This window comes from Mesoplodon densirostris, chromosome 1 (assembly GCF_025265405.1).
Source record: "Mesoplodon densirostris isolate mMesDen1 chromosome 1, mMesDen1 primary haplotype, whole genome shotgun sequence".
In the NCBI taxonomy this organism is placed as follows: Eukaryota; Metazoa; Chordata; class Mammalia; order Artiodactyla; family Ziphiidae; genus Mesoplodon; species Mesoplodon densirostris.
In genome coordinates this window covers 79,308,577-79,325,801 of record NC_082661.1, presented here as the reverse complement: position 1 = coordinate 79,325,801, position 17,225 = coordinate 79,308,577, and the positions used below count along the sequence as shown (strand labels likewise).

Below are 17,225 nucleotides of genomic sequence, written 5' to 3'. Positions count from 1 at the left end.
GAAAACTACTAGAGCTCATCCATGAATTCAGTTAAGTTGCAGGATACAAAATTAATACACAGGAATCTGTTGCATTTCTATACACCAACAATGAAAGATCAGAAAAGAGAAATTAAGGAAACAATCCCATTTACCATCACATCAAAATGAATAAAATACCTAGGAATAAACCTACCTAAGGAGGCAAAAGACCTGTACTCTGAAAACTATAAGAAGCTGATAAAAGAAACTGAAGATGACACAAACAAATGGAAAGATGTACCGTGTTCTTGGACTGGAAGAATCAATGTTGTCAAAATGATAGTACTACCCAGAGCAATCTACAGATTCAAGGCAATCCCTATCGAATTACCAATGGCATTTTTCACAGAACTAGAACAAATAATTTTTAAATTTGTATGGAAACACAAAAGACCCTGAATAGTCAAAGCAATCTTGAGAAACAAAAACAGAGTTGGAGGAATCAGGCTCCCTGACTTCAGACTATACTACAAAGCCATAGTCATCAAAACAATATAGTACTTGCACAAAAACAGAAATACAGATTAATGGAATAGGATAGAAAGCCCAGAAATAAATCCATACACCTATGGTTAATTAATCTATGACAAAGTTGGCAAGAGTATACAGTGAAGAAAAGACAGTCTCTTCAATAGGTGGTGCTGGGAAAACTGGACAGCTACATATAAAAGAATGAAATTAGAACATTCTCTAACACCACACACAAAATAAACTTAAAATGGATTAAAGTCCTAAATGTAAGACCAGATACTATAAAACTCTTAGAGGAAAACATAGGCAGAACATTCTTTGACATAAATCACAGCAATGTCTTTTTGGATGTGTCACCTAGAGTAATGGGAATAAAAACAAAAATAAACAAATGGGACCTAATAAACTTAAGAGCTTTTGCACAGCAAAGGAAACCATAAAACGAAAAGACAACACACAGAATGGGAGAAAATATTTGCAAATGATGTGACCGACAAGAGATTAATCTCCAAAATATACCAAAAAAAGAATACAGCTCAATATCAAAAATACAAACAACCCAATCAAAAAATGGGCAGAGGATATAGATACACATTTCTCCAAAGAAGACATACAGATGGCCCATAGGCACATGAAAAAATGTTCAACATTGCTAATTACTAGAGAAATGCAACTCAAAACTACAACAAGGTATCACGTCACACCAGTCAGAATGGCCATCATCAAAAAATCTACAAATAATAATTGCTGGAGAGGGTGTGGAGAAAAAGGAACCCTCCTACACTGTTGGTGGGAATGTAAAGTAGTACACCACTATGGAGAACACTATAGAGGTTCCTGAAAAAACTAATAGAGTTACCATATGATCCTGCAATCCCACTCCTGGACATATATTCAGAGAAAGCCATAATTCAAAGAGATAATGTGCACCCCAATGTTCATAGTATCACTATTTACAATAGCCAAGACGTGGGAACAACCTAAATGTCATTGCCAGAGGAATGGATAAAGAAGATGTGGTATATTTATATAATGGCTATTACTCAGCTATAAAAGACAATGAAATAATGTCATTTGCAGCAACATGGATGGACCTAAAGATTATCATCCTAAGTGAAGTAAACCAGACAAAGAAAGACAAATATATCGCTTATATGTGGAATCTATATAAAAAAATGATGCAAATGAACTTATATACAAAACAGAAATAGACCCACAGACACAGAAAACAAACTTATGGTTACCAAAGGGGAAAAAGGGGAGGAGGGACAAATTAGGAGTTTGGGATTAACATATACACACTACTATATATAAAATAGATAACCAACAAGGACCTACTGTATAGCACAGGGAACTATACTCAATGTTTTGTAATAACCTATAAGGAAAAAGAACCTGAAAAAAATAGATATTTATGTATGTATAACTGAATCACTTTGCTGTCCTCCTGAAACTAACACAACATTGTAAATGAACTATACAAAGGAAGGAAGGAAGGGAGGGAGGGAGGGAGATGTGATTCTCAACAGTTCCTTACATTGGGTAAGGAATAGTTAAAGGAAGTACTACAGAGCCACTCTTTACCTCTGAGCTGTACAATCTGACAACACATATTTAAACTTTATTCCTGAGTTTTGCTACCCAAACTTCCCCTATTTTTCATTTCTTGAGTCAATCCATTCTTGGCCATCTGGAGCTAGGTCTCAAGTAATTTTTTTTCCGAGAAGAGTGTATAAATGACATAACTTTTGAGGCTTGGTATATCTGAGGATATATTTTTGTTACATATACTTATGAGAGCTATCTAAACACCATGGGAATTGCCCTTGGCCTCACTTCCTGTTCATTTGGATGACAGTTGACTTTCCATCTCAGATCTACACCTAGATGGCAGGCTGATTTTGCACAGCTCGTCACAGCTCGTCGTCTAATTCCTACTGGTTTTCATCTAGTACTACTCAAAGACCTTGATACAGTCTTCCCCACCTGTGCTCATACTACCATTAGTTCCCACATCCAGTCTCTCATTTTGTCAGTTTTCAAGAAATTTTGATTTCTGCAACGATGTAGGAAGAGGTCTTGATGGTGTAGAGCAGGATCTCTCAACTTCGGTGTTCTTGACATGCGAGGGTAGATAATTCTTTGCTGTGGGGGGCTGTCCTGTGCCTCACAGGATGTTTGGCAGCATCTCTGGCCCCTGCCCCTTAGATGCCAGTTCCACCTTCCCCACACGCTGTGACAACTAAAAATGTCCCCAGCCATTGCCAAATATCCTGATGCAGAGTGGGCCCAGCATCCCAGCTATCTCCGAAAGAGGCAGCTGCACTTAGAAGTATGGCTGCCCCATTTCGTGGTTGGTGTCCCTCTTGTATTTTTGATCCAGGCAACAGTTAATAAAGGAGAGCGGAGAATCTTTTTATTTTTAGGTAGGCGTGCCTGCCCATTTCTAATGGCATTATACAGGGAGTCCACCAGGCATGTTCCCAGTCCACTGCTGTCAGCCTTACAGCTCATGACTCTTCCTCCCAACTTCTGAGCTTAGGTCAGCTATGAGTGTCAAATACTTATCTTATGTGTCTTCACAGTTATTTTAATGTGACAGAGACTACTGAAACCTTTTAAACAGGAACACATCAAAATCTTTAGAAGAACTTCTGATTCATTTAGCAATATTCTTATATAGAACATAATAATAGGTATAAATGTTAATAGGTATAGTAGGTGGTTAAGAGATTGATAGTATGGTATATGGTATTCTACTTTTGCTAAGGGGTAGCTATATCTTATAATTACATACCTAATTTTTTCTCTAATTTATAGTATATATATATATATATCTTTTTCCTTAATGGCAATACTTTTTTTTGATAAGTTGACATTCTGTTTTTTTTCTTTTTACCTTTTGACCCCCTTCACCCATTTCTCCTGCCCCAGCCCCCCATCTCAACACTGATCTGTTCTCTGTTCTATGAGGTTTTTTGTTTTGTTGTTTTTGTTTTTTAGATTCCACATATAAGAGAGACAATATGGTATTCGTCTTTCTCTGTCTGACTTATTTCAGTTAGCATAATGTCCTCAGGGTTCATTGATGTTGTCGTAAATGGCAAGATTTACTTTTTTTTAATGGCTGAATAATATTCCATTGTATATATACAGTCATCCTTTGGTATCCGAGGGAGACTGGTTCCAAAACTCCCATTGGATAACAAATCCATGGATGCTCAAGTCTCCTATATAAAATTGTGTAGTATTGCATATAACCTATGTACATCCTAACATATACTTTATTTTTTAAATAACAATTTTATTCAACACTACAATGCGATAACCTTGCTTCTGCCAGAGATTTGTGTTTAATTCTTTTTTAAAATTTTTATTGGAGTATAGTTGATTTCAATGTTGTGTTACCTTCTGCTGTACAGCAAAGTGAATCAGTTATACATATACATATATCCGCTCTTTTTAAGATTCTTTTCCCATGTCATTATGGAGTATTGAGTAGAGCTCCCCGTGCTATGCAGTAGGTCCTTATTAGTTGTCTATTTTATATATAGTAATGTGTATATGTCAATCCCAATCTCCCAATTTATCCCTCTGCCCTTTCCACCCTGGTAACCATAAGACTGTGGTGACTCTATTTCTGTTTTGTAAATAAGTTCATTTGTACCATTTTTTTCGATTTCACATATAAGTGATATGATATTTGTCCTTTTCTGATGTACTTCACTCAGTATGACAATCTCTAGTTCCATCCACGTTGCTGCAAATGTCATTACTTAATTCTTTTTTATGGCTGAGTAATATTCCATTGTATATATGTACCACATCTTCTTTAGCCATTCATCTGTTGATGGATATTTAGGTTGCTTCCATGTCCTGGCTTTTGTAAATAGTGCTATGAACATTGAGGTGCATTATCTTTTTGAATTATGGTTTTCTCTGGGTGTATGCCCAGGAGTGGCATTGTAGAATCATATGGTAGTTCTATTTTTAGTTTTTTAAGGAACCTCCATAGTGGTTGTACCAATTTCCCACCTACAAAGTAGAAGGGTTTCCTCTTCTCCACACTCTCTCCAGAATTTATTGTTTGTAGATTTTTTGATGATGGCCATGCTGACCGGTGTGAGGAGATGCCTCATTGTAGTTATGATTTGCTTCCCATATACTTTAGATAATCTCTAGATCACTTATAATACCTAGTACAATGTAAATGCTATGTATGTAAATAGTTGCCAGAGTGAGGCAAATTCAAGTTCTGCTTTTTGGAACTTTCTAGAATTTTTTTTCAAATATTTTTGATCTGTGTTTGGTTGAATTTGTGGATGCAGAACTTGTGGATTAGAGGGCTGACTGTATACCACAATTTCTTTATCCACTAATCCACTGATGGACACTTAGGTTGTTTCCATATCTTGGTTATTTTAGGTAATGCTTCAGTGAACATGGGGTTGCATATATCTATATAATTTACAGTATATTAAAGTTAACAGAGTTCTAAAACCTAATTAACAGAAAACACTGGTGTTGCAGAATTGCTTCTGGGCCAACCTTTTCTCTTTTTTCTAGCCCACCTGCATAATTTACCATATTAAGCAGTCCTTTACACAAGGCTCTTTAGAAAAGAAAAAGAAGTAATAGTGGTGTGAGAAAAAAAGGGAAGAGATGGAAATGGCTCAGTCTATCTTCTTTTGCTTTCCTCAGCCCAGGGTGGAGATTCGCAGTTTAGGCTTTCTTTCCCTCTGGGTGGACATGACTTACAGTGGATATGGTGTTGGTGTCTTTTTCTCTGGTTCTCATCTTTCCTATCCTGGAGAGAGACTATCTGGATTGGCTCACAGAGCACCATCCCAGGGTGTACTGTCTGGTGCAGCAGGTCTGGTGAACATGCAGGGGTCAGAGCCTACACAGTGTTCTTGCCCTAGCTCCTGCCCATCAGAGCACAATGAGGCTTCACTCATTCCTTCTCCCCAAGGCTGTTACAACAGAAATGGGGTGAGGGACAGTTAGCTCTCACTTCTTTATTTCCTTCAAAAACTCACTCAGTAAGAGGAGCTGGGGAATCTATTGACTTTCTCAAAGATTAATTTAATAAATCAAAACATTCTTCTGATTGGGTGGTGTTGACCACTGTAGAGTTGTTTTTGGTTCATGATCTATTCTGAGCAAAAACATACTGTCTGAACCCTGAATATTAGTAGGGCCTTATTTTCTATTTTCAAGAAGAAAAGGGCCATAACAATTCTTGATAAAGAAAAATCTCCAAAATCCAGACTAATGCCTGCTTTATCTTTTTCATCTCAAGTACCAAGGTTAGATAGACACAAATTGAACTTTAAGGAGTATCCCATTCAATAAACAACAAATATTAAAATTTCTCATGATTTTACAATATACTCAAAGTAGTAGGCCAGTTTTACAACTAGAGCCATCATATATCTACAGATAGCAATAATATATATATATATTTTTGGCCACGCTGCTTGGCATGCAGGATCCTAGTTCCCCAACCAGGGATCGAACCCATGCCCCCTGCAGTGAAAGCACAGAGTCCCAACCACTGGACCACCAGAGAAGTCCCCAGATAGAAATAATATTAAAATAATGTTTCCCACCTTGTGCTCAGTAAGTGATAGAATTAAATAAGAATGTTCTCTAGATTTTTATTTATAAAAAAGGTCTGTTAGTTTAGGCATCACATAATGAAACAATGAAATTTCTAGGCTTTAATCCACTCACCAATTGCCTTTGCTTTACACAGGGTATGTGTGTGAGGTTTCTTCCAAGATTCTTTCACAAACATCACAATGATCCCTAGGGAGGAGAACAGGTATTTCCCCCATTTTATAAATGATGAAGCCAACAGTCAGAGAAACTGAAGTGATCCATCTAATCTACCATACAAGGCAGGATACAGGCAGGGCTGGAACCCAGACTAATCCAGTGGAGTCTTTTCTGCTACACTGCACTGCCTGCGTGGTAAGTCACTTCACTTTATCAAGCAGTGAAAGACACTAAAACCAAAAATCGTCTTTGACTGAACCAAACAGGCTCATTTCCTGATAATTTAACTTGGTTAATTTATTATGCAAAACTTTATTAACATTTATTTGTTTGAAAAATCTATACCTTCCTGGTAAATAAATTTTGCTAGAAAATGGGATTGTTGATTTTTCTTTGAAGGTCTTCATTTGCTACTAGAAGATCTGTTTAGATTTAATGCAAGAAAAACTGATTATTAACAAAAATGTAGTAATAGCTGAGCTGGTGATTCTGTTCTTATTATCAAAAGTCAGTTAAAAACTAATAATTATGTTTCATACTCTGCTCCACTCTGCAGCCAACCCCTGTCCTTAGAAACATACATTTCAATATTTGAGTTTCTTGTGAAAAATCACAAGTTAAAATCTGAGATTACGAAGCCAGGCTTAAAACTTCAAAATAAAACATAACTATTCGTATTGTTCTTTAATATTTGAACAAAAAGAATGTTTGATTTGGAGATGCCAAAGCAAGCCCCAAATGCTGCATGCTCTTGATTATGGTTTAATTTAAAGACAGCTGTGAAATAGCTTTATACTAATTTGATTTTTTTATATTAAATAAGAATGAAATGGAAATTGGTGATTTACTCGACAGATATTGGACACTGAAAATTAAATAATTGTTCTAAAAGCATTAGCTCAACACTGATTTGAAATGCATGCTTTGTAATTAGTCATGAGTGAAATGTATGTTTAGTTCAAGTTATGTTTTTGGTTTATATTAGCATGACTTGATTATAAAGTAAAGGAAAAATACAATCCAAATATCTCTGCAAGCCCCTGAGTTCCTTTCATCCTGGAACACTAGTTAGGTTGATTTTTTTAAAAAAAAACTCTTCTTGTTAGTCTCTTAATTATAGATATTCCTTACTATTCTACTTTCTAATTGGGCAAATCTGATCTTGATAATACAGTAAATGAAGGTGTGTGTGTGTGTGTGTGTGTGTGTGTGTGTGTGTGTGTGAAAAATCAGGAAGCAGTCAACTTTCAGGTTAAAAAATTAGTAAAGAAGACTTCCTAAGTGAAAGTTTTAAGGTACCTATTGCTTCTTTTAAACAAAAACTTCCAGTACATTGATTTTATTGGCTGAATGATGATGGATTTGTGGCTTCTTGGAATAGATTCTTTGGTTCCATTGAAGTCAGTGCATTCATTGAGCATCTACTCTGTGGCTGGTCCTGTGTAAATGGAGAGTAGTCTGGTTCAGTCTGGAAGACATGTGCAGCTTGTTTTATTTCTCAGCCCAGGCGTGGAGTATAGGTGAACTAGTTACATATCACTCTACCCCTACATGGGGCAAGCTAAAGCTCTCCCTGATGGAGAAACTTGGTGGAATTCTTGAGGTAAGAAAATTGGGCTTATTTGGCCATTCTGTTGGAATGTACACTTCTAAATGAAACAAGAACCAACATGGCCATGATGCTCTGGGAGCTCAGACACATTGTCCTCTACATCCTTAGGTTCCTTATCTCTAGAGTTAATGTCAGGCTTTCAGGCTTTGGGTTGTGAGGCAGAGACCAGACCTTTGAGGACCAAGTAAGGCAGTGAGAAGTAAAAGAGGGACGAATATGCACGGTGAGGAAGACACATGGTTGACAAATTCTGAGGCATGAAAAGATTGTAGGTCTTTCAGCACAGATGGTGTGTGTGGGGGGGGATGTGGGTGTAAAATCAGATCATCTGTGACTTCTTTTAGGTCTCACAGGCCTATCTAGTGTTTTGAATGGATAATAACCTTCTCAACCCGCATGGTGACATCACATGAGTACAGGATCAGGGCATCAGGCAAAGTGTAATTGCTGATTCTAGATGTTGTATTAGACTTGCTTTTTTTTTTTTTAATTATTGCCACAAGGTCAATCTTTTCTTTTTTAAAATATATTTATTTATTTATTTACTTTTGGCTGCGTTGGGTCTCTGTTGTTGCGCCCAGGCTTTCTCTAGTTGCAGCGAGCGGAGGCTACTCTTTGTTGAGGTGGGCAGGCTTCTCATCGCGGTGGCTTCTCTTGTTGCGGAGCATGGGCTCGAGGCGCGGGCTTCAGTAGTTGTGGCACATGGGCTTAGTTGCTCTGCGGCATGTGGGATCTTCTCGGACCGGGGCTTGGACCTGTGTTCCCTGCATTGGCAGGCGGATTTTTTTTTTTTTTTTACATCTTTATTGGAGTATAATTGCTTCACAATGGTGTGTTTCTGCTTTATAACAAAGTGAATCAGTTATACATATACATATGTTCCCATATCCCTTCCCTCTTGCGTCTCCCTCCCTCCCACCCTCCCTATCCCACCCCTCTAGGTGGTCACAAAGCACCGAGCTGATCTCCATGTGCTATGTGGCTGCTTCCTACTAACTATCTACCTTACGTTTGGTAATGTATATATGTCCATGCCTCTCTCTCACTTTGTCACAGCTTACCCTTCCTCCTCCCCATATCCTCAAGTCCATTCTCAAGTAGGTCTGTGTCTTTATTCCTGTTTTACCCCTAGGTTCTTCATGACTTTTTTTTCTTAAATTCCACATATATGTGTTAGCATACGGTGTTTGTCTTTCTCTTTCTGACTTACTTCACTCTGTATGACAGACTCTAGGTCTATCCACCTCATTACAAATAGCTCAATTTTGTTTCTTTTTATGGCTGAATAATATTCCATTGTATATATGTGCCACATCTTCTTTATCCATTCGTCTGATGATGGACACTTAGGTTGTTTCCATCTCCAGGCTATTGTAAATAGAGCTGCAATGAATATTTTGGTACATGACTCTTTTTGAATTATGGTTTTCTCAGGGTATATGCTCAGTAGTGGGATTGCTGGGTCATATGGTAGTTCTATTTTTAGTTTTTTAAGGAACCTCCATACTGTTCTCCATAGTGGCTGTACCAATTCACATTCCCACCAGCAGTGCAAGAGTGTTCCCTTTTCTCCACACCCTCTCTAGCATTTATTGTTTCTAGATTTTTTGATGATGGTCATTCTGACTGGTGTGAGATGATATCTCATTGTAGTTTTGATTTGCATTTCTCTAATGATTAATGATGTTGAGCATTCTTTCATATCTGTATATCTGTATATCTTCTTTGGAGAAATGTCTATTTAGGTCTTCTGCCCATTTTGGATTGGGTTGTTTGTTTTTTTGTTATTGAGCTGCCTGAGCTGCTTATAAATTTTGGAGATTAATCCTTTGTCAGTTGCTTCATTTGCAAATATTTTCTCCCATTCTGAAGGTTGTCTTTTCATACTGTTTATGGTTTCCTTTGCTGTGCAAAAGCTTTGAAGTTTCATTAGATCCCATTTGTTTATTTTTGTTTTTATTTCCATTTCTCTAGGGGGTGGGTCAAAAAGGATCTTGCTGTGATTTATGTCATAGAGTGTTGGCAGGCGGATTCTTAACCACCGCGTCACCAGGGAAGTACGAGACTTGCTTTTATGTGCTGGCATACTCTAAGCAAGCTGACTGAATATAAAGGACCAAGGACGAAATAGACAATATATTGTGAAGAAGCTACATGAATAACTTTAGTGCCAATGGCTCTTCAGAATCATATTTTGCATTAATAATTTGGGATCAGCACCAGCATAGTAGGGGCTAAGTGTTTAGCTATTAGATAATATAATCTAGAATGTCCAGTGATCTGCTTTTTTTTTTCTTTTTTGATTGTCTTCTTTTTAAGCATTTTTGTCTTTATTCTAAAACAAATCAGGGACTTCCCTGGTGGTCCAGTGGTTAAGACCCTGTGCTTCCACTGCAGGGGGCACAGGTTCGATCCCCGTCAGGGAACTAAGATCACACATGCCACGTGGCTAATAAACAAATAAATAAACACATCAAATAGGGCTTGTTTCTCTTACCATCTAGTACTGGTTCACATGTGTGCCTAAGTGTATATATATATTTGAAGCATACCTTTATATGTGAAGCATGAATACCTCACTTTGCGTTCTGTTTTTATTCATTATCTCACATCTATTTTCTTTTTCCTTGTTTTTAAATTTTTATTTATATATTTTTAATAGGTAATAACATACACATGGGTCAATATTCAAGAGGAGCAGAAGGGAAGAGAGCGAAAAGTCTCCTTCCCTCCTGTGTCCCCCAGCTACCTAGCTCTCCTCCCCAGAGTCAACTGATACTATAAGGTTCTTATATTTCTTTCCAGAAATAACTTACTAACATGCAAGTACATACATATAAATGGTCTCCCCTTTTACCTGGTAGCCTACTATACACATCTTCCTGTATCTGGTCTTTTTCACTAAACAGCGCATCTTAGAGTTCATTCCATGTTGTCTAGACTTCTAAAGAACTGCCTGGGATTTGTCAGCCCCTAGATTACTCCAGCACGCCACTGACCACAGCCTCTCCCTCACTTCCCCTACACATACTTTCCAGCCCCATCGTGATCTCGCATCTCCTGACTCCTTACTATTCTATCAGCTGCCTTTTATCTCTTCCTGTCACCATTATTTTGAATCATTCTCAGTTGCCTTGGTGCATTGCCTCTTTGCTACACGTTTTTCCATGGATTAGTCCAAACATCCTTTTCCATTTTCTTACACCTGGGCTGCTGGTGCTCTAGGGAAAAGTATACTAATGTGCAGATTAGTGCCACAACACATTTATGATAACTGATCTCACAGGTCCCACAGGCCCAGAAGTTATACGTCCCTAATAAGCTCTTCAACTCATTGCCTCAAGTCATTCTTCCCACCAGAATGATTTTTCAAACATGCAAAAATCCTACTAATTCAATCAATCCCTCCACCCAAGGTAACCACTAATCCACTCTGTCACCACAGATCAGTTTGACCTGACTTAAAACTTCATGTAAATCAAACCATACAGTATCTACTCTTTCAAGTCCTTTTACTCAGCATGTTTTCAGGTATATCCACGTAATTACATGTCTCAGCAGTTCATTCCTTCTAATGCTGAGTCATATTGTCTTGTATGAATTTTGTTGTTGTTTTAAATCTGTTCACCAGGTCTTCACTTCTGAGATACTTTCATCTTCTCTATTTTCTCTATCCTCTCTGAAACTCCTACTGCTCAGATGATGGACTCTTGGACTGATAAATATCAACATCTTTTCCTTACTGTTGTTTAATCTTTGACTTTTTTTTCTATACTCTGGGAGATTCCTTTGAATTTATCTTTTTTTTTGAAAGGACTTTATTTTTTTAGAGCACGTAGGTTTACAGCAAAATTGAGAAGGAGGTACAGAGATTTCCCATATACCTTCTGCTCACACACACGCACAACCTCCCCATTATCAACATCACTCATCAGAATGGTACATTTTTTTTTAACAAGGATGAACCTACATTGACACATCATAATCACCCAAAGTCTAAAGTTTACCTTAGGGTTCACTCTTGGTGTTGTACATTCTAATTCTAGGGGTTTGGACAAATGTATAATGACATAGAGCCATCATTATAATATTACACAGAGGGACTTCCCTGGTGGCGCAGTGGTTAAGAATCCACCTGCCAATGCAGGGGACACGGGTTTGAGCCCTGGTCTGGGAAGATCCCACATGCGGCGGAGCAACTAATCCCGTGAACCACAGCTACTGAGCCTGCACTCTAAAGCTCGCAAGCCACAACTACTGAGCCCGTGTGCTGCAAATACTGAAGTCTGCGTGCCTAGAGCCCGTGCTTCGCAACAAGGGAAGCCACCGCAATGAGAAGCCCACGCACCACAACGAAGAGTAGCCCCTGCTCGCCGCAACTAAAGAAAGTCCGTGCGCAGCAATGATGACCCAACACAGCCAAAAATAAAAATATATATATATATAGTAAAAGAAAAAAATCATACGAGTGTTTCCCCTTCCCTAAAAAATCCTCTGTGTATACATTATTTGTAGACACTTAATGATAGCCAAATGACACTGTCCTAAGATTTCTCAATACATCTAAAAGAGAAAAGTGGTGGGCATCATCATATAATGCTGATGTGATACTTAAGACACCCAAACTTGAAACTTCACAGTGGCAGGCTGTATAAAATTTGTGTTGTGAGGTCCTTAGGGGGAAAAAAATATAAAATCTATCACATCAAACTAATATTGATTTGGATGGAATTGCCTTTATAGTTGTTCTTATATTTAATTAGTAAATTTGTTGGTTTCCATGGTTTCATAAGAGATATAAACATAAGAAATATACACCAAGATTTTTGTTTATAGATCTTTAAATAACATCATAACAATAGCCATGGTCTACACTGAGGGGAACACAGAGAATCTTTTCCTTTACAGAAGGATCAACATATTACTCAAAGAAGGGGCACAGGCCTGGAATTGTCAAGTCTTTGTAAACAGTGTGACAGGTCTAGACAGAGATCGGGATCCTGACCTTTAGCCAACATGTGACCTTGGGCAATAGTTTCCTCATTTGTGAAGATGGTAATGGCAACAACGCTCTCCTTGGGATTTGTGTGAAGACTAAGCAAAATAATATATTGAAAATTCCTACCTGGTACAGGGCCTGGCCCACTGTAGGCCTGCTTCCCCTCCACAAGAGGTAGTTCCTATTTCCTCAGTTTTCATCAGGTATCAGCCACAGATAAGCTTATGAGAAAGCACTCCAGAAAACGCTGCCTCCTTGGCCACTCACTGCAACCTAAAAATATAGGGAAAGACTAAATGAAGGCAAAACTGCAAAAGAAATCATTCCTGTAAAAGACAGTTTTGGGAATTCCCTGGGTGGTCCAGTGGTTAAGACTCAGCGCTTTAACTGCCAGGGAACTAAGATCCTGCAAGCCGGGCAGTGTGGCCGAAAAAAAAAAAAAAAAAAAAGACAGTTTTGTCAAGAGCGCTGATATTGGTCTGCTCAGCCTTAGCACAACCATGAACTATGTACCATCCAATCAGTATTAATTAATTAAGAGGAGGAAGTGAAAAAAGTGATGGTCCTCATTCCTATGAATGCCTTGTTGACCTAAATTCTGACTTAGCTCCCCTACAATGATTACATTCACTCTGTGTTCTATAGATACAGATTTATTTCTTCTTAAATACTGAGTTAGAATTTCCAGTTGCCCACAAATTATGACTGAAATCACCATCAAGGTATTCTTTCTTGGCCAAATGCTGGGAACAAAGGAATGTATTACTGACTTCTTATTGGACTGTATGCATATGTTTTAATCTATTATTTTAAAATTCTGTGTGGTATATTTTATTTCACCCCTCTTTTGTGTGGAAAAGAAAAACACTTTGAGCTTTTGGGATAAGAGGAAAGGGAAAGGCTGCTATTTTAATAAGATGCTACTTCATAATTAGCTTATTCTGAATAAAGGAATTGTTTCCAAGCACCAGCTCTAGGGAAAAGTAAGCATTGTTGATGCCAATTTCATGAGACTGAGGACCAAAGGAAGATTCAGAGAAAAAAACCAAAATACCATGTGATTCTTTGGGAGTGGCCAGCAATTTACCCTAAGGAACAATGCACAAAGCCCCAAAAAAGTCCTTAAACCGCCAATGACTCATTTTCTGAGAAACAGTGTTAGTCTCAAATCCAGTGTAACTCAAATAATTTGTAGTGTAAGAGTAGAGGTCACTAGATTCATGAAAATAATAAAACTGTACTTTCGTCTCATTTTTAGTGGCACATTAGATTCTCCACAGCTGGGAAATTTTTAAAAAGGAAGGGAAAAGCTATGTTCTATTTAAGGCATTAACAGGAGTTCAAATTTGGGTTAATATTGACATGAAGTTTTAGTTTTTAATTCTAGCCTGTTTTATGATTTCAGAATTTCTTAGTAAACATTTACCACGAAAATGTATTGATTTTTCTGTACAATACTGTATTGTGAGATTATTCTTTCTTTTCCTTCAAGAGAAAATGAACTCTCAAATCCTCAAAAGTAAAAACCCTGGAGAAAAAAGAATTTGCTTAGAAGCATGCCATTATCCTCTTGTAAATCCTTTCCTTTCTCTTATTGAGTCCTGCTGTCTCATGCACTGACAATAATACAACATAGTTTCAGTGTGGTGATTGGTGCTATAAACATGCAGAGTTAAACAGAAACCCACAGTAGCCTCCTTCAGTGTAAAGTTGGCTTCTGTCAACAGAGAAAGCCAAAAGCCTAAAAGCATAGGAAAGCAAAACTCAGAGCTAAACATTTTCTGGATCCTGATTATTTTTAAAATAGAAGCATCAGATGTTATATTTTCAAGCACAGAATGACAGAGGAGGAAAGTTTGTAATCACTACTGAGGAGTGGTCAAGAAACGTATTTAAGAAAGATTAGACATAAATAATTTCCTGTTACCAAATATTATTAAATAAGGGAACATATTACCTTAAGACATTGGTAAAAAATCTTTCTTTAAAAATCCATCAAGTCGGGCTTCCCTGGTGGCGTAGTGGTTAAGAATCTGCCTGCCAATGCAGGGGACACAGGTTCGAGCCCTGATCTGGGAAGATCCCACATGCCGCGGAGCAACTAAGCCCATGTGCCACAACTACTGAGCCCGTGCACCACAACTACTGAAGCCCGTGCGCCTAGAGCCCATGCTCCGCAACAAGAGAAGCCACCGCAGTGAGAAGCCCGCTCACCGCAATGAAGAGTAGCCCCCGCTCACCACAACTAGAGAAAAGCCAGTGCGTAGCAACGAAGACCCAAGGCAGACAAAAATAAAATAAATAAATAATAATAAAAAAAATATCCATCCAGTCCCTGGGATGTGATCTCACATCTCCGGGAAAATTAGATGTGATTTACCCAGAAAAGAGAAAATAATAGCACGGAGGAGCTTTCCTTTCTCTGTCCAATCCCAGGAATTGTGATTTGACAAAAATTAAATTAAAAAATTAGCCCTGAATGTTTCTCTTCTTTACAACGTTTCCATTATAGTTAAATGTTCTTTTTTAAGCTATAGTATCCTATGTCAACACAAATGGTCCAGCTCCTGGGGCCTTAATTTTAACTGTGAACAAGGGTTATGATATAACTCACCCCACTTCAGACACCTCTGATCTGAAATTTACTCCCAATCTTTAATGAAGACTAAAAAAGACAAAGGCATTTCCAGAAGGCCATTTTTTTTTAAATAAAAATTTCTGACTATAAATGTTCCAAAATTTACTTGGAAAACACAAAAAAGAAAATTTAAATTACCAATAACAAAAAGATAAGTACATATGTGTTTATATTTCCCTCCAATCATTCAGAGATATAAATCATCTACATATTGGGGTCATACTAAGCATTATATCAAATTTGAAAAAAATTAAATATCCATCAAAAATATGATTTTAAAGTCTGCACGACATTTTGTTACTGTAGCAGTATTATATTTATTATTAGTTAGTCTCTACTGTTGGTAAATGTGGACAGCTTAAAAGATTCACAGGTAAAGTGCTAAAATAACACGTCCTTAGGTTGCCTTTGACACTTGGGAAAGCACAATTTCCCTGACAAAGTTAAGAACAAGCAAACTTAAGCAAGAAAGAGATGAAGCAGAGCGGAAATAGTAATTCGGGCGTCTGGATCCAGGGGATGAGGCCTAAGGCGACTGGCACTTTGAGCCTCTTAGACTCCTCCCCCAACATTTTACACACATGACATCTAGCTCAAATGAGCATTAAGCACCAATTCGGAAGAGAATAAAAAATACCAGGGGAGGGGGCTTTCCTGGTGGCGCAGTGGTTGGGAGTCCGCCTGCCGATGCAGGGGACATGGGTTCGTGCCCCAGTCTGGGAGGATCCCACGTACCGCGGAGCGGCTGGGCCCATGAGCCATGGGCGCTGAGCCTGCGCGTCCGGAGCCTGTGCTCCGCAATGGGAGAGGCCACAACAGTGAGAGGCCCGCGTACTGCAAAAAAAAAAAAAAAAAAAAAAACCATGGGAGCGACAAGCACTCTGGAGAATGAATCTGGAAGTGGCTCTGGGTGTGAGGAGAATCACAGATCTGTACTGATATAGTATACACCCGCTAAGCATATGAGGTCCTTTTAACAGTCTGGAGTCTAAGTCTTTCCCCCAAACTATTGAGTCTTGGCGTCGCTTCTAGCGGCTGAACAGCTAACTCCTCAAAACAAAAGTCTTGGGACCGAGGCCCGCTCGTTCTCAAACTTGGCAGCCATCAGAACCACTGGAGGAGGTGTCTTATAGGTCAATTTATTTCGGCTCCGAGGCGCACACCACTGACGCTTTTGAGCCTGAAGGTTACAGGTGGCCGCCTACCTGAGTTCGAAACCCGAGCCGCAGGGGAAGGCCCCAGGGCCGGTCCCGGGACGGACTGCGAAGCGACGCCCAGCCCAACACGGTGTCTGCGGCCGGCGGGCCGGGCAGGGGGCTTGTCCGCGGACCCCGCCAGAGGGCGCCAGGACCTCGCCGCGCGCCCAGCGGCCCCGGACCTTAGGCGAGACCTGAAAACGCTCAGGTGCGACAGAAAGGGCGCGTGATCCCGGGCCGCGGCGGGCTGTACGGGCGCCTGTTCCAAACCCATCAGCACTCCGGCTCCCTCGGCTATCGCCCGAGCCGTAAGACCTTGTTTTGTGTTTTGTTTTAAAAGCCTTCTCCGCCCCCGTACTGCTTGAAGGCGTAAATGAGAGAGGGTGGGAGGGGTGAGAGGGGGAAACGGAGAAAAGAGGCGCTGGAAGGCTGAATGCCTTCTTTAAATTACTGCTGACACCTCGGTTCCAGGCCCCTACAATCTCAATCAACAATCCATTAGAACTC

At 39.1% G+C, this 17,225-nt stretch overlaps 1 long non-coding RNA gene across 1 annotated transcript in view; it reads right to left on the bottom strand.

The window, feature by feature from the left end:
• LOC132494090 (uncharacterized) overlaps positions 1–16,938 on the bottom strand; it is a 31,866-nt gene extending 14,928 nt beyond the window's left edge. Inside the window, exons 1-2 of the long non-coding RNA XR_009533039.1 lie at positions 16,728–16,938; positions 13,011–13,157 (exon numbers count right to left, since the gene is read on the bottom strand). This is a non-coding gene — a long non-coding RNA (uncharacterized LOC132494090). The remainder of the gene's footprint in view (positions 1–13,010; positions 13,158–16,727) is intronic.
• Between the last annotated feature and the right edge of the window lie 287 nt (positions 16,939–17,225).